Consider the following 19,535-nt stretch of genomic DNA (forward strand, 5'->3'; position numbering starts at 1 on the left):
TTTCTGTGCATGGCTTAAGCATGACCATACGGGGGCACAGTACTCCGCAACTGTTGACAAATTCAGCACCCCGTTTTGTGTTGGCCAGTTCGTGGTGTTGACTTTCTTTTTCAACCTCTTGACATCCTCTTTGAAATGTCAGTGTCCTGTCAAAGTGACCTCAAAGTACATCAAATGTTCATAGTGTCATGGACTGTACCATTCCATGATATCCAGAGTTTTTCCTTGGCCTGAGGGTGTTTCAGTCACACACTTGTATCTTAATACGGTTGGCATTCAGGATCCATGTGCAGCAGTATTCTCAAGTACACTCTGGGAGTCAGTTAGAATGTACTTAGTGTCCTCAAATTTTTCTGATTTGGTGGCATTGCAAAGATCATCTGCATAAATGAATCTCTGCATGTCAGGGAATTCTGGCTGGTCATTTCTTTTCACATTAAACAGCAAGGGTGGTGAACTTTGGAGCTATCCATTCTGTTGAGCCCACCATCAACTTTTCTGACCATCCATCTCAATGCAGAAATGTCAATTCTCAAGCAAAAAGGAGATGACCCTGGACATCTTGCTATTTCTCAAACTTCTTGTCAGTTTCAGTAGAAATGCATGATGGCTCACAGTGTCATAAGCAGCCAACAGAACAACAAATACAGCATCTGTAATTTTGCAGGTTTCGATGTATTGAGTTAAGTTGCAACATTGACCAAGTCCACAGCATAAATATCCAGAGCAGAAATCAACTTGATCATCAGTCAGATGCCCTTCCAATATTGGTGCAATTCTACCCATTATCGTCTGCTCATATAGCTTGTAGGTTGGGCAGAGGAAGGATACTGATCATTAACTCATTCCAGAGTTCAGGTCTTTCTGTGGTTTAAGTAGTGCAACTACTTTAGCCCATCTCCACAGTGTGGGTATCTGCATTGCTTCCATGCAACAATTAAAGTAGCCACTTCTGTGATCTCGTACCAAACTGTAGTGATAATTCATTAGACAGACCATCTAGTCCAGCTGCTTTTCCACATTTCAGCATTTTCACTGCTATTGTCAGCTCCCCAGTGTTCAGCTGCACACTGTGGACCTTGTTGTTACTGAGGAGTGAAAGAAGTTTCTGCTTAACATTTTGTTTTGCTATGTGAGCTGGCTTACCATTTAGACAGGTTTCAGAGTAACAGCCGTGTTAGTCTGTATTCGCAAAAAGAAAAGGAGTACTTGTGGCACCTTAGAGACTAACCAATTTATTTGAGTATAAGCTTTCGTGAGCTACAGCTCACTTCATCGGATGAAGTGAGCTGTAGCTCATAAAAGCTTATACTCAAATAAATTGGTTAGTCTCTAAGGTGCCACAAGTACTCCTTTTCTTCTTACCATTTAGGATACTCTGGTGTGAAACTTGGCTGGGAGAGACTGGTGATTCATTTTGGTTGTTGGTTCAGGGTTTAGCTTCCAAATGGTGGCTCAGGTATTTTTGCCATTATAGCACAGGTTTGTTGTTTTAATTAGCTACTTCCAGAGGTTGTGCTGCTCCTTTGCAATGAGACAAACCAGACTGTCACATGGTGAGGAAAAAACTCATAAGAAAAATAATGGGATGCCTAAAATTGTGTACAATCACGCAGAAAGTCGATGAAAGAGCTGGAATTAAAACCCACATTGACTGACTCGCTGTTCTTTGCCATTTCCACTGAATCACTCTGCTTCACAAGTGTTGCAAGAACAATCTTTAAATTTTCACACAGAATCAAGCCAAACTTCCACTCAGGGATGGGTAAATACCAGTCTTCTTATCTCCGTGTGTCTGACTATCCAGACCCTTAGCCATCAGCTTCTTGGAACAGCATTAACTACAATTAAGCAGAACTTAACTGATGAGCCAACCTGGTTAACTAGCACAAGAGAAAATGCTGCCACGAAGCTCAGGAATCAGTTTAATTCTTTGCTCTCTCTGCTGATGGAGGCTGGAAGCAGTGAGAAGATAGCTTGGCCAAGCCTTACATTGAGGATAAGAATTTCTTGCCCAGACGTCAAGGAAATATATGGGTTTTCTGATGTTGTTCAATTCTTAAGATAAGATATAGGCAAACCAAGAGTTACTGTGGAAGTAATTTTTGAAGGTGACTAGAATAAGTCCTGCCACTTTTTACAATTAGGGGAGGGGAGTCTACTGCATCCTACTATTTAATGTGTTCCTATTCAAATCCAGAAAATGTCCCAAAATATAGAAAGATAGTAGCAAATAATATCAGCCTGCAAGCCCTATAATGTAATCCAATTTATAAAGATGACATCCAAAAGTCTCAACTCGAGACAGCCAATATTTCCAATTACATAGTTATAGAGAAGTCACAATGACTGACAGCATCCATGCATCAAGTCAACTGCAGAGTGTTGTGAAAGCATACTTTAATTTTGACAAAATTAAGTGACATGCATTCTGAAGCTAAGTCTTTTAAAATAGGATGATAACCAAGTTGATTGGGGAGCATTAAAGAGTTAATTCATATGGTATTATAAAAAAAACCTAATTGAAAATGGATTCTTTGTTTAGGCTAAACTCTTGTTAAATTACTGAGTTAGGAGTCAGAGTAGCAGCCGTGTTAGTCTGTATTCGCAAAAAGAAAAGGAGTACTTGTGGCACCTTAGAGACTAACCAATTTATTTGAGCATAAGCTTTCCTGAGCTACAGGAGTGAAAAACAGACCCATTTAGGCTTGCCACAACCACAGGGGCTCAACTTGATGACCTCTCAAGGTCTCTTCCAGCCCTACATTTGTATGGTTTACATCAGAGATCTTAAGAGTAGAGGAGTCACATGAGAATCACACCACTTTTAAAAGAGAGAAAAGGCAGGTTTTAGAATTCTGCTTCTTTGGCAACATCTCCATTTGAAAACCACTTCTCTTTCTGTCACTCAGAATCTGTCAGCCCTTCAGTATGTTTCTCAATTTAAGCAAAGAAAATGCATTTAGCTTTGCAGTTGATAAAAACCACTCCACAAGAACACCCTAACTGAAAATGATTATTTTAATTTACCAAGTAAAGGCAAGACGATAACAGTAGGCATTATTATGCTATTTGTTTTGCAAAGTGGAAGTTATGGAATTTGCACTGGCTTGAATTTGACGTTAAAAAGGTATATATTTTATAAGAGATAATGAATTGATATCTGTTTCACACATATACCAATCTATAGTCACATTTAAATAACCCAGAAAAGGGGAGCAGAGACTTTTTTGTCCACCTTAAATATATTATTTTGGGATTTATCAGTCTTTATCTTAATTATTCTTTTTACATAAGTGGTATTAATTTATAAAGCTGTTGTTTTACTCACTTCATGAGATAAAATGACATTGAAACAAACAGAAAATACATTTTTTCTTACAGTGTGTCCTCAGAAAGAAATCATCCTGCTGAAAATATTCACTACACACTTCCTGGAAAAGATTTATGCATGTGCTCAACTTTACACAGATGAGTACTACCATGTGCTCAGTTTTACATAGGTGAATAATCCCATTGAGATTACTGTTGTGCAGACAGTAGTAATTTGAGTAAACTAGCAATAACTTGACCTGTTGTAACAGTAATGGTTTATTAACATCTTATCCTTTCTAAGGCATGAAATGCCTTCCTATCAAGACAGACTACTCACATGGCAAAGATAAGCATGTACATAAGTCTTTGCAGGATCAAAGCCTTTTTTTTTCAAGCTTATTGCTAGATGGATCTTCTTTCTGGCTGCTAGACCTCTACAGCCCTAAGCATAAATGTGGTCAAGAGTCATATGCTTCACACCACTTAATTTTCATTGTAGTCATAATACTACCTAGCTCTTATAAAGAGTGTTTCATGTTTAGATCTCAAAGTGCTTTACAAAAGAGAGTATAATGTATGTTGGGATGCCTACATTAAAAGTAAAAGGCACAACCTAACCATGGGCCACAGAAAAGGGAAAGGTTTCAGAGTAACAGCCGTGTTAGTCTGTATTCGCAAAAAGAAAAGGAGTACTTGTGGCACCTTAGAGACTAACCAATTTATTTGAGCATGAGCTTTCGTGAGCTACAGCTCACTTCATCGGATGCATACCGTGGAAACTGCAGAAGACATTATATACACACAGAGACCATGAAACAATACCTCCTCCCACCCCACTCTCCTGCTGGTAATAGCTTATCTAAAGCGATCATCAAGTTGGGCCATTTCCAGCACAAATCCAGGTTTTCTCACCCTCCGCCCCCACACACACAAACTCACTCTCCTGCTGGTAATAGCCCATCCAAAGTGATAACTCTCTTTCCCTTGATGATCACTTTAGATAAGCTATTACCAGCAGGAGAGTGGGGTGGGAGGAGGTATTGTTTCATGGTCTCTGTGTGTATATAATGTCTTCTGCAGTTTCCACGGTATGCATCCGATGAAGTGAGCTGTAGCTCACGAAAGCTCATGCTCAAATAAATTGGTTAGTCTCTAAGGTGCCACAAGTACTCCTTTTCTTTTTGAGAAAAGGGAAAAGACAAGAAACACCCCTTGCTGCAATTTGGTACTTCTTCCATGGCAAGGTTAGATTATATTGTGCTCACAGGTCAGCTATTACACATTCTATATCTGCCCTTTTCAATAGGGACAGAGACCTGGGATACATAATATTTCCAAAGTATGACAATAAAACAGGGTCTGGGCCTTCTAATTACTCATAAATTACCAATTCCAAACATCATTTGAGCGGTCAGTTCTTCAGAGGATTCTCACTCTTCCCACAATTTATATTATACAATGGTCTAATCTCTTCCTTCATTTTAACTGTTAAGAAACTCACTTTTCTTTTAAGCTTTTCAGTTACCAAGCTTTATTTTGTTTTTTGGAATGTTGAAAATATTTTACCATCCTTGTTGAAAGGGCATTTAATACTCACTATTTGTGAGAATCACAGCAAAAGGAGAAAGAAAAGGAGTACTTCTGGCACCTTAGAGACTAACCAGTTTATTTGAGCATAAGCTTTCATGAGCTACAGCTGACTTCATCGGATGCATACTGTGGAAAGTACAGAAGATCTTTTTATATACACACAAAGCATGAAAAAATACCTCTCCCACCCCACTCTCCTGCTGGTAATAGCTTATCTAAAGTGATCACTCTCCTTACAATGTGTATGATAATCAAGTTGGGCCATTTCCAGCACAAATCCAGGTTTTCTCACCCCCCCCCCCCCACACACACACAAACCCACTCTCCTGCTGGTAATAGCTTATCTAAAGTGACCAATCTCCTTACAATGTGTATGATAATCAAGGTGGGCCATTTCCAGCACAAATCCAGGGTTTAACAAGAACGTTGGGGGGGGAGGTAGGAAAAAACAAGGGGAAATAGGTTACCTTGCATAATGACTTAGCCACTCCCAATCTCTATTCAAGCCTAAGTTAATTGTATCCAATTTGCAAATGAATTCCAATTCAACAGTTTCTCGCTGGAGTCTGGATTAAAAGGACTGAAGATAAAAAATCCATTACAATCTACAAACCACGCAGACTATGCTGACAGCTTGTGCCAAACGCTCTCAAAGAAACTGCGGAATCACCTGATCAACATCCTCTACAGCAAACAGGGAAAGATTAAGAATGAGCTCTCAAAAATGGATACTCTCATAAAAAACCAACCTTCCACACAAACTTCCTCGTGGCTGGACTTTACTAAAACTAGACAAGCCATTTACAACACACACTTTGCTTCTCTACAAAAGAAAAAGGACACTAAACTTTCTAAACTACTACATGCCACAAGGGGCCACAGCAATGGTTCCCTCAACCCCCACCCAGCAATATTATTAACCTATCCAACTATACTCTCAGCCCAGCAGAAGCAGCTGTCCTATCTCGGGGCCTCTCCTTCTGCCCCTCCACCCCCACGAACATGATACAGTTCTGTGGTGACCTAGAATCCTATTTTCGATGTCTCCGACTCAAGGAATATTTCCAACATACCTTTGAACAACATACTAATCCACAGAGACCTCCCTACTAACACTATGAAAAGAAGGATTCTAGGTGGACTCCTCCTGAAGGTTGAAACAGCAGACTGGACTTCTACATAGAGTGCTTCCGCCGACGTGCACGGGCTGAAATTGTGGAAAAGCAGCACCACTTGCCCCATAACCTCAGCCGTGCGGAACACAATGCCATCCACAGCCTCAGAAACAACTCTGACATCATAATCAAAAAGTCTGACAAAGGAGTGCTGTTGTCATCATGAATAGGTCGGAATATGAATAAGAGGCTGCTCGGCAGCTCTCCAACACCACTTTCTACAAGCCATTACCCTCTGATCCCACTGAGAGTTACCAAAAGAAACTACAACATTTGCTCAAGAAACTCACCGAAAAAGCACAAGATCAAATCCGCACAGGCACACCCCTGGAACCCCGACCTGGGATATTCTATCTGCTACCCAAGATCCATAAACCTGGAAAATCTGGGCGCCCCATCATCTCAGGCATTGGCACCCTGATAGCAGGAATGTCTGGCTATGTAGACTCCCTCCTCAGGCCCTACACCACCAGCACTCCCAGCTACCTTCGAGACACCACTGACTTTCTGAGGAAACTACAATCCATCGGTGATCTTCCTGATAACACCATCCTGGCCACTATGGATGTAGAAGCCCTCTACACCAACATTCCACACAAAGATGGACTACAAGCCGTCAAGAACACTATCCCCGATAATGTCACAGCTAACCTGGTGGCTGAACTTTATGACTTTGTCCTCACCCATAACTACTTCACATTTGGGGACAATGTATACCTTCAGATCAGCGGCACTGCTATGGGTACCCGCATGGTCCCACAGCATGCCAACATTTTTATGGCTAACTTAGAACAACGCTTCCTCAGCTCTCGTCCCCTATAGCCCCTACTCTACTTGTGCTATATTGATGACATCTTCATCATCTGGACCCATGGAAAAGAAGCCCTGGAGGAATTCCACCATGATTTCAACAATTTCCATCCCACCATCAACCTCAGCCTGGTCCAGTTCACACAAGAGATCCACTTCCTGGACACTACAGTGCTAATAAATGATGGTCACATAAACACCACCCTATACCGGAAACCTACTGACCGCTATTCATAGAATATCATAGATTATCAGGGTTGGAAGGGACCTGAGGAGGTCATCTAGTCCAACCCCCAAGGTTTTACCTACATGCCTCCAGCTTTCACCCTGACCATACCACACGATCCATCGTCGACAGCCAAGCTCTGCGATACAACCGCATTTGCTCCAACCCCTCAGACAGAGACAAACACCTACAAGATCTCTATCAAGCATTCTTACAACTACAATACCCACCTGCGGAAGTGAAGAAACAGATTGATAGACCCAGAAGAGTTCCCAGAAGTCACCTACTACAGGACAGGTCTAACAAAGAAAATAACAGAACGCCACTAGCCATCACCTTCAGCCCCCAACTAAAACCTCTCCAACGCATCATCAAGGATCTACAACCTATCCTGAAGGACAACCCATCACTCTCACAGATCTTCGGAGACAGGCCAGTCCTTGCTTAGAGACAGCCCCCCAACCTGAAGCAAATACTCACCAGCAACCACATACCACACAACAGAACGACTAACCCAGGAACCTATCCTTGCAACAAAGCCCGTTGCCAACTGTGTCCACATATCTATTCAGGGGACACCATCACAGGGTCCTAATCACATCAGCCACACTATCAGAGGCTTGTTCACCTGCACATCTACCAATGTGATATATGCCATCCTGTGCCAGCAATGCCCCTCTGCCATGTACATTGGTCAAACTGGACAGTCTCCACGTAAAAGAATAAATGGACACAAATCAGACGTCAAGAATTATAACATTCATAAATCAGTCGAAGAACACTTCAATCTCTCTGGTCAGGCGATTACAGACATGAAAGTTGCTATATTACAACAAAAAAACTTCAAATCCAGACTCCAGCGAGAAACTGTTGAATTGGAATTCATTTGCAAATTGGATACAATTAACTTTAGGCTTGAATAGAGACTGGGAGTGGCTAAGTCATTATGCAAGGTAACCTATTTCCCCTTGTTTTTTCCTACCCCCCCCCCCCCGACGTTCTTGTTAAACCCTGGATTTGTGCTGGAAATAGCCCACCTTGATTATCATACACATTGTAAGAAGAGTGATCACTTTAGATAAGCTATTACCAGCAGGAGAGTGGGGTGGGAGGAGGTATTTTTTCATGCTTTGGGTGTATATAAAAAGATCTTCTACACTTTCCACAGTATGCAGCCGATGAAGTGAGCTGTAGCTCATGAAAGCTTATGCTCAAATAAATCGGTTAGTCTCTAAGGTGCCACAAGTACTCCTTTCCTTTTTGTGAATGCAGACTAACACGGCTGTTACTCTGAATCCTAGCAAAAGGAGAGTGTTAATAAAATATGCCCAATGTGAAAGTTTGTACAGGGGAAATTTTAGGCTACGGTGACTCTATTGGCATGTGGGAGCAAAACAAAGTTAACAGGAGAAAAGAGAAACCCAGGGAGACAACATTAATCTTTAGCTTCTTTCATCATCCATTTGCTTGGCACTGGGAGTTGGGTTTTCCTAAACCTAAGTGCTCATGTAAAATACATTACTGCCCTGCATTAGGAAATATTGTCTGTCAGTGTCATGGGGTTAACAGCAAGAAGATATACTGAATGTCTCAAGTATTTTTTTAAAATCCTGAAGGTTTGGAGGGATTTTGTTTAAGGAAATTGGCAGTTGGGCAGTAAAACCCAAAATGATACATGCAAGGAAGAAACCAGAATTACAGAAGGCTGAAGTAACATATCAGGTTCCGTCCATGACAATCATGACCTCAGTTTCACAATTATTTCTAGGATGACTATGCCACAGACATAGTAGTTCTATGGTAGCAGGTTTCCAAAAGGTTATTCATAACCTACAAGGATGAGGTACTGTAGTGGCAATAATGATATTCACATAGTTTACCAGATAAAACATTTTGAGCATATTATGTTTCATCTGCTTGATTTTAGAAGCTCTGCAGTCTTAGCACTCCTCGTTCTTTCTGATGATACAGACTAACACGGCTACCACTCTGAAACCTTTTTATACTATTCATTCGAAGCTAAAATCTGACACCACAGTTGTACAAAACATCATCTATGAGGCCAGCAGAGACAAACCCACAAAGCAGCCATACAACAAACATTTCTGGCTTATCCAGACATACAGTACTGTGGGAGCAAGGTGGAGTTGCTGAAATCCAGAGAATACACTTGGATTGCACTTAAAGACCCATAGGCCTCTTCCTGAATGACCCACTCAGAATCACTTCAGAGCTCTAATTATGCTGGTAGGCTCTTCCAACAATGTAGCCTTGGACACTGGCAGAAGTTTACATGAACTTGGTGGGTGAACTGATGTTACTCAGATCTTTTAATCTAACTCCTCTTTTGCATTTTACTGTCCTCACCTTAATATCTGGTTTATTTCAATATGAAAAGAGTGCATTTTAGTGCTCACGAGGAAGAGACTATTAGGTTAGGCTAAAGCCAGTTGCACTATGGGCACACACTGTTCCCAGCTTTCCCTACATGCCATTGGTCCATTCTTGAGCAAAGGCAGCTAGTGAACACATGCTACGTGGTGACTTTTCTGAGCTGGTTAAATTATTGAGAGGTACCTGGCAAAATTGATTTGTACCGCTTGCAACCATGTCTGTCATAAACCAGATCTTTCAAACCCTCATTTAAAAATGTGAATAAACATAAAACAGCATAAACCATCCATTGGGCCAGCAAAAAACTCAACAGTGAAAAAGACACGATGAGTCCTGATGTCAAATTCTGCTCTTAGGTATACCTGTTTACATTGCATATAGTGATTTGGGTAAAATTTTCAAAAGTGCCTAAGTCCCAGATTTTTAAAAGTATTTAGGTGCTGCTTTGTTCAACACTGGAAAGTATAACTGACTCAGAACCCTAAGTCCTAGTGCCTAACTCACTTTTGAAAAAGACTTAGGTTCTGCAATGCTGAGTGAAGCAACACCTAAATACCTTTAAAAATATGGGCCTGAGTAACTTAGAAGCACAAAGCTCCATTTTCAAAAGTCACTAAGCCACTACAAACCTCTTTTAATGGTCAAAAGGCCTGCAGTGTATTAGTGAATATAGACATAGAATATAGAATATAGACACTGAATATAGACATAGAAACTGTCGACATTAGGGATTTTTGCTTTGTAATTGCTACCTTGACTGAGCTACACCAGTACAACCACCTAGTGCAGATGCAATGCACAAGTGTAAAATAGGACTTGCACCAGTATGACCTACCCTGATTTCAAACTGGGACAAGCTAAACTGCACAGCACATGTAAGTACATCTGTGAAAATACTTCCAGGGAAGCTAAGCCCATAGACATATCTCTCATTGTAGGCTACCAAAACAAATATTTACATGTATTTTAATATTTTATGTGTGTTAATCTGAATTTAATTTGTATTATATTTGATATTAAAGTGTAATTTACTACCTCTGCCATTTTTCTATGCACTTTGATAGATGTATTTTTTGCAGGGTATTTCAGAAAGGAATCCAAAAATACATAGCAATATGATGGTGCCTGGGTGAGGTTTGGCTTGCTGAGTTCTGAAGTGTGCACAAAGTGCCTACTGTCTCAATTGCTGACATTTTATCTGTAAACAAAGAAGCAGCATCAAATCCAAGTACAGCGGAGAGGGAAATTCTGAGTTCACAACATAGTGTCTAACTGTCTCAAAGTCTGCTCACACCCGAGGGCGCATATGCTGCCAAAGTTGCTGCTGCTACATCCCTCTGCTGTTTGTATCACTGAAAACTCTCAAGCAATGGGTCAACAGATCCTTTGACTCTCCAAATACTAATGCAAGGAAATTCTATTTTTATGCTGAAAAGACAGAACCATTCGTGCAGACAGCAGCCAAAATGTTAGCAATAGCTCTAAATGTACTGGCATGTTGAACAAGATTTAATAAAATACATACCAAGTTTTGGAGGAAGATTCAGCACTGTATCACTTCCCCAGATTTCTATGAGGAGGACTTAAAAAAATTCAGATTTGCATTTTCCTTTCTGTAGTTAAAAACATATTTGCACAATAGAGAAGGATGGAAAAGGAAATCCAAGATCCCTTATGTCAAAGGACAATATGTTTTTGCCTTGCTTATTGAAAAACAGTAAATAAATGTGCAACACTATTGACAGTCAAACACAGTCATGGTCCGTATCATGATATTCTATGATTCTATGATTCTATGTTAAGTTTTCTGCTGTGTGAGTACTGACTGCATATCTTGGATTTCCTAGACACTAGTCAACATTGCATATGTCCTCTCAGCATAAGTTTTAATTCTTAAGGATCTATGCCCCATTGTACAAGGTACTGTACAAACTTACCATGCTGTTTTAGCTCATTTTAGTTCCAACTGCAACCCACTTCATCCTTCTTTGGCCAAATACATATCTATTGTTTCTATGAAGGGGCCAGAAAAGCCTGTGGCAGCATTGGCTTGGATCAGTTTTACACCTGGGGTAAACAAATGCAACTCCCAGTGATCTAGGCTGTGTTAACTTACTCATTCTGTGTCGTACCTTACACTTCAAGCATTTATTTATTTCAGTTCATACACATTCTAATAAAAGAGTTTCCAAACAGACATTACCTCAAAGAGTATGGTATACTCAACATGAACAAGGAGGTAAGGGGGTAGCAATCTGGTCCAATGTGATTATTCCAGTCCTGCAGTTTGTGGCTAAGATTCTGTCAATATCAGAAACTCAAAGTAAAACACGTTATCCCATTACTTTTTTCTGTTAGTAAAATGGAAATATTAGTGGACAGCTCTCTCCAGGATCTGAGAGAGTTCTCATGGCTGGCTGTGTCCAGCCATTTACAACATATTTCTGAAGTTTCCAAAGGGTTTAATTACTAGATTTCCCTTTGTCGATGTACAGTCGCTTTTCACCATGTGCTCCACTCCTCAGGCAAGTGTCATATTACATGCAGAGAAAAGTAGGTTGATGAATATAGGAAGTTTTTACCTGTTCATTTTATTGTTTTTGCATCTCCAATCTACAAATCTGCAGAATCCAGTCTATTCTCTCCTTCAAAAGTCTGAGTGGCAGAAAGAGCAGGCATTTTCTTACTAATCCACTGTTCTTTTATTCTAGCCATTTTCTCCCCAGTCCAAAAAAACAAGATGTGAACACTGGAAAACTAACCTATCAAACATATTATAGAAAAAGCTGAAGTTTAGCAAGGATAGTTGTACATATCTGAGTCTACAGAGGTGCCCCAAATAACTATATCAAAAATGGGTGAGATACGTAAGGAGCATTTATGTCCCTTACTGTTCTTTTTCATTTTTATATTTTATTATTTATATTACAGTTGCACCTAAAAGCCCATGGGGCTCCATTGTACTAGGCAATATAAAAACACAAAACAAAGAGACAGTCCTGGTATTATCTTAGTAATTATCTTAGAAGCACTGTTCATTCTGGAATGAGAAACTAAAAATGGAGCTTCTCAGAAAATCAAAATCTGGGTGGCAAACTGCTACCACTTGTTTAAGGCAGAGAACAAGGTGTGAGAAGTATGAGACTGGAAGGAGAAAGCAGTGCTGAAAAGTTCATTATGCCTGAAAATGGCCTGTCTCTTGAAGATTAGATCAACCCAGATGTTATAGATTTGTGGCATTTGAAGCTGCAGAAACCAGTTTAATTAAATTAGTTGAGAATGTCACAGTGCATGATTTTTCTGTTTAAAAACATTAGCGCCTGGTTATGTGCTTGTTACATGACCTCAACAGCAGCAACAACTCCCTGAGAAAAGATCAGGTTGTGTCACAATTCTGCACCCTAGATTGGTGTTGTGTTATTGGTAATGAGCAATCAGGGAGGAAAAGTTGTATGGCATTTCAAAAAAAACCTTTATGCCCTAAAACATTATTTTATTTAACTGCAAAAAAAAAAAACTATCAGTTTTCAAATCAAGTGCTTTAGTGGATAAAGTCAAGTGCTGCTAATTAAGAAAATGAGTGATGAATCATAATTCCAGCATCACTCATTACACAAAATTGCATTTAACATGGCTTTACTAGATTGAATTTTAGGACTGAAATAAGGATATAAAGTAACTGCATTTCAAAAAGCTTCCAGCATTTTTATAATAAAACAACAATATTTTGCTTGATATAGCACCTTTCATCCCAAGATTTCAAAACATTTTACAAATATCTCCATTTTGCAAATGGGGAAACTACCGCACAAAGAGATTAAGTGACTAGCTCATGGATGCCCACTGAGTCACTGGCAGAGCAAGGAATAGATCCCAGGTCTCTTGAGTACTAAGCCACTGCTCTAAGCACTAGGGATGTTAATCAACTCTAAAATTTGACATAAAGTTCAGCATACTAAGCTGAACCCACTGGGCAGCCTTCTTATTACCCACTTCTGCCCTTACCAACTCAACAGGACCCACATCTGCTAAATCCAAGTAATAAAAATATCTGTGAAACTCAGTGTCCATCACTCTACTGTGGAATGCCAAACATGGGTGGTGCTGAGAAGAGATCTGGCTGTCAATGCACCACAGCAATTCCTGGTGCTTCAGCAGGCTGATGGGGCTCATCTTTTCTGATCAGTATTACCCTACCTAAGTCTATCTGTCAGTACAGTCAAATGTAATATCATATATCTACAACAAAGAATGTGGGCCATACTCACAGGATGAAGGACCATATCCTGGGAAGCAGTGACTGAAAAAAACTTGGGATTCATGGTAGATAATCAACTGAACACAAGGTCTCAGTATGACGATGTGGCAAAAAGGGCTAATGAAATTTTTGGATGTATAAGCAGGACAATATTGAGTAGGAGAGCAGGGAAGTTATATTACCTCTGTATTTGACACTGGTGCTCATGCTACTGGAATACCATGTCCAGCTCTGATGTCCACAATTCAAGAAGGATGCTGAAAAAATAGAGAGGGTTCAAAGAAGAACCAAGAGTATAGCTACACGGTTAGAAAACCTGCCTTATAGTGAAATTGTTAAGGAACTCAATCCAATTAGCTTATCAAAGAGAAGGTTGAGGGGTGATTTGATCACAAGCCTGCCAGTATCCAAATGAGAAGCAGAAATTTAACAGAGGACTCTTCAATATAGCAGACAATATACCAAGGACCAATGACTGGATGTTGATGCTAAACAGATTCAGACTAGAAATAAGATGCAAATTTTTAATACTGAGGGTAATTAATCATTTGAAAAAATATACTGAAGGTTGAGGTGGTTTTTCCATCAATGGTAATTTAAAATCAATTGGATGTTTTTGTAAAAGATACGCTTTACTTCAAACACAGCTATTGAAGCAGGAATTAATATAAGGAAATCTTATGGCCTGTGTAATGCAGGAGGTTAGACTAGACAATCACAATGGCCCCTTCTGGCCTTAAAAATCTTGGAACATCTAATCACCTAATGATCTCTAATGTATTTATCTTCACAGTACCATTGTATGGCAAGGAAGTGCTATTATTTCCACTTTATTGAGACAGAGACTAAGTGACTCACCTAAGGTCACAGTGGAAGTCTGTAGTGGTGCAAGGAATTGAACCTGGCTCATTCAAGTCCCACACCAACACTCTATCCACCAGATTATCTTTCTTCCCTAGATACTAAGAGTGTAATGCTTGTCTCTGCTTCCACTAACAACAGAGTAAAAGCAGCAGTTCCAGCTCAAAGGTGCAAGCGAAGTGCTTGCTCGGTGATTCCTCACTGCTTTCTCCCCACTCTCCAGAAGCCCTTCTCCTATTATGACTTGGGGATTGGGCCTGAGGGTGGGAGAGATGCAGTTAGAGGCCTATTGCTCACTCTAAGATCCACAGGATCTAGACCCTCCCAGATCCACAGGAATTTCCATGCATCACAGCACAGCAAGCCACCTTCCCTCCCAAGAGGGAATTTGGCAGGAGCAGTTGCGGGAAGGGGAGGCAGTAGCAGCATGGCTGCTGAAGAAACCATTCTGCTATGGGCACAGAGGAAAGGGAAGAGGTCAAGAAGCAATGCCGGTGCCCTTGGCCTCTAAACATCTTGGGAGGTATGCAGGGTTGGAGGATCCCTGCCAAACCTGCAGGCAGCAAACCCAAATCTCCATTTGGTTGGGAAGGACCCCAAGCCAAACAGATAGGAACAACCCTGAGACCTGGACGTAACAATCTAGCAGAAAGCCTACAATCCAAAACACATTTGCTGTAAAACAGTGTTAAGTAACCTTTTCTTACAGCAAATGAGGCATGAAATACAATGGGGGGGGTGAAAAACACACACCTACGATGGGAAAGATTGGTAGCAAGGTTCTGAAAAACAGAATCTTTTTTTTTTTATATTCAGAGAACTGGAAATCTACAATATTTGTAAACATCTAATTGCATCATCAATATTACTATGAATGAAGCAACAAACTCTTCTGAAGTTATTTTGTTTTCAGTCAAGTCAGCAAGACTACAGTAGATGGATTTTCTCTAAAACTGGCAATATTTGAGCTGAAGAAATTCTTACTGATAAAATAGTACGAGTACCTTCTATCAATGAGAGCCAGGACAATTTAGTAGGAATCGATTCTTTTAATAAACAGTGGTCACTATACAACAACTTCAATAGTGGGAACAAACAGGATTGCTTGTTGAATGACACTTTAAATTATCTTCTGTCAAAAAATATTCCACTGTTTTTTTTCAGTATGTTGTGTTGTTATGCTCATCTACATTAAGAAATATAAATTAAATCTTGTCTATGCAGAAACTGGAACCGAACTAAGTACACTGGCTTTAATTCACACCTCTAGTTATTTTGGACAGTGCCATGTGTGGGCACTTATTTGGGATTAAGGGTGCCCTCTTTTAATTGCGCTTAAATCAATTTTTACCAACTTAAATTGAAACACTCCTAATACAAAATAAAATTGTCCACACAGACTTGCACCAATTTATAATTGTGATATGAGTTAAAATTGATATAGTAATTTTCGTTCCAGTTTGTGTGTAGATAAGCCATTATTTTATGACCAAACACCACTGAAATGATTTTCAAAGCATGAATAAATGATCTCGTAAGCATAGTCTAGTGTCTAAAGCAGAGCACTGCAAGTCAGGACATTTGGTTTCAATTCACCTACAGAATTCCTGAGTGACCTTGGGCAAGTCAATTAACCTCTCTGTACCTCTGCATCCGATGAAGTGAGCTGTAGCTCACAGAAGCTTATGCTCAAATAAATTGATTAGTCTCTCAGGTGCCACAAGTACTCCTTTTCTTCTTGCGAATACAGACTAACACGGCTGTTACTCTGAAACCTACCACACAGTGAGATTTAATTCTTTAATGTTTTTGAAGTGCTTTGGGATCCTCAGATGGAAGGCACTATATAAGTATGAAGTAGTTTATGTTAAACACTGTTTCGAAACGTAAACCTTATTTTAAAAAAAAAAAACACTCTTTAGCAGGTAAAGAGAAGTATTTTACTAAATATAGGTATATATGAAAATAGATGTGAAATGTGGAAAGCTCTTTTAAGTGGCTCAAAAGCATCATACTACTTCTCTTCGTCTTCTTCTCCCATTCCAAGTTTTTGCACTGGAGTATATTGTATTCTGTGCATTTGTGGAAGATGTTATCAGAAACAGAAGTCAGCTGCAACAGTATACATTGTAGTAAACATGCACTCTCCCTTCAGCAAAACAAAGCCTCTTAACTGCTCTCCCTTCAGCTGACCATTTCCTCAGTGGCTGCAAGTCCACAGAAGTTCCTCTGAATTCAGAACCCAACCCTGACTCTGAAAGGGCAAAACTCCCCATGTGACTGCAGAATGTAAAACAGAACATCTCATAGTACCCTCTTCTCAGCAGCAAACTCTGTAGCCATCAGTTACCATGACCTATTTGGTTTAAAAAAAAAACAAACAAACAAACAGGTACTACATTCCTTGATCTGTATCACTTCGTGTGTGGCCACAGGTAAAAAGACTGAAGGCCCAGAGACTCAGAAGAAAAGTAGGCAGGAAGTCATTCCAAGGAGAAAATGAGTTTCTAGAAGACACTAATTTTTGCTATAGAACAGGATTTTTCTTTTCTGGTCAATCTTCTACAACATATCTCTGCAAAACAGCCAGCATCTTTGGACTTCCATAGCCTGAGTGACTCAGTAGCCTGAGTGACTCAGATGGAGTCTCAACAGAGCTCATGTCTCAACAGATCCTAAAAACATTTTAAAATGCAACATGATACTAACACATTCTCAAACTCAGTTTTAAAGAACAATATTTTTACATTGCATGTTTGCTACCATTAGAAGATTGTATTCCACTTCTTATTCATCAGTATCAGCCCTTATTTTCTGTTTTTTTCTACTCCCCACGCATCCTAGATGCTTATCTTCTATACTGTACAGCCTCCATGCTGTTGCTGCAGAACAGATTACATTTCAACAATTCCAGCGTTCCACTGAGCCTTCACAATCTTCAGAACACTTGAGGGCTGGGGACGGCCTCTATAATTCACTAAATACACTAAACACATTTTCCTACAGAAAGCTGTTTAACATAAATATTGTATGTAACTCATGCAGTACATTTTTAAAGGCTATATTTGGCCTCAGTACTGAAAGTAATTTATTGGGAGATGGTTCTGAATAAAGGAGAGCATATTTAGTATGATCCATAATTTCAACGGGAACAGATTTGGTTTAAGGGGGAAAAAAAGACTTTTTAGGGGAACCTGTGGGAAAACTTAATATTTTTAGCCTCTTTTTATCCATTCAGACTGTTAATAAAGCTTTCAATTGCAAACAAGTGTAATTATGTGCTTGACAATATTTTAAATACTCTATTATTTATACAAATATAAATTAATCTGGTTAAAGACCAAATTCAACAAATGGAGGATGAAAAACTATTAAAATAAACTTTAAAACAGCTAAAAGAAAAGGAGTACTTGTGGCACCTTAGAGACTAACCAATTTATTTGAGCATAAGCTTTCGTGAGCTACAGCTCACTTCATCGGATGCATACTGTGGAAGTGGATGCATACTGTGGACTAAATTGGTTAGTCTCTAAGGTGCCACAAGTACTCCTTTTCTTTTTGCGAATACAGACTAACACGGCTGTTACTCTGAAACCTTTAAAACAGCTGTATTAGGTTTTAATAGTGCTATTGGAACAAATCCAGGTAAAAATTGGTTGATGAAATATTATCCACAAGACTTAAAAACATAGGTACAACATTTCTACAAGTACAAATATTAAATAGCCATTAATTCACATTATCTACTTGATGTAGGCACCAGACAGCTAATATGATTTGCATATCCATATTTTATCCCACATTTTACTTAATTTTTTTAGCATCTTGGATGCCACTGAAGTTTCTTACCGATATCTGGAATGCAAGTATCCCAGTTCAAGACATTCAAATTGTACTTAGTGGCAAGTGCTGCAGATATCAGAATCAATGTGGAGGAAAAGGGATTTTACCTGCTTTTTTCATAACTGTTAATCTTTTAAATACTAAGGTGATGGGCATGTTAAAAATATGACTATATTGGATTATACTCCTTTTATTTATTTTATTTCCCTTTCCATCCCATTCCCTTACCTCTCATCCAAAACCCAAACAAATCCTTTGGGAATCATCTTCCCCTAGATTCTGCTGTTATTTTGGTGGGGGAGGGGCAGGTCTGGTGTTTCTTGTGAATAGCACTCCTCCCCAGGCCTTCAACCGGACTCCTATCCAGTACTTTTAAAAAAAACTCCTTTTGCAGAAGGATGCATGTCAGCTGGAGCCCCACACGCGTTGTTCCTGGCACTCTTGTTGCACAGGCACTGAACTTTCCACCAGTAACATGACTTACAAGAGCCACCCGTAGTTGTCCTCGCTCACAGAGGAATGCAGGCCCTCAAACCACTATCTCTGGCTTTTTGGAGCTAACCTAACTGTTCCACTGCTTTTATGGTTTAACTAATAAGACAAAAACCATGAGAACAGCTCAGTGGGGCCACAAGAACATTATCAACCTCTTTTAATGATCCATTTATAGATTTTGAATTGCAGGATTTTCAGCTGGAATTACAGATATGACCCATCAATTGTTTGACCATGTAGGTCATGGAGATAGTGTAGTGCACAGTCTAGTTTAAGGCCACTGGAAAGGATTAAATTAACTGGCAAGGAAAGGAGCAAATACCTTTTTTCTGGATAAAACACATTCAGTAGATGTCCTGATACCTTCTGAAAACCTCATTTACCACATAAAAGTGCAAAATTCCACATTAAAAAGGGTGCTCTTTCTAAGCATAACAGGATAAGTAAAATATGACGCAACAAGATTTTTTAAAGTTTACAACTTTAATTCTGAACAAATTGGGTAACAATAAAATCTCAAAAATTCTAGCTTGCAAATAATTAATATACTAAACAAAGGGTAAAATTC

At 39.5% G+C, this 19,535-nt stretch overlaps 1 protein-coding gene across 19 annotated transcripts in view; it reads right to left on the minus strand.

The window, feature by feature from the left end:
- FHIT (fragile histidine triad diadenosine triphosphatase) overlaps window positions 1-19,535 on the minus strand; it is a 1,095,777-nt gene that overhangs the window by 989,441 nt on the left and 86,801 nt on the right. The window lies entirely within an intron of this gene.

Source organism: Lepidochelys kempii, chromosome 7 (genome assembly GCF_965140265.1).
Source record: "Lepidochelys kempii isolate rLepKem1 chromosome 7, rLepKem1.hap2, whole genome shotgun sequence".
In the NCBI taxonomy this organism is placed as follows: domain Eukaryota; kingdom Metazoa; phylum Chordata; order Testudines; family Cheloniidae; genus Lepidochelys; species Lepidochelys kempii.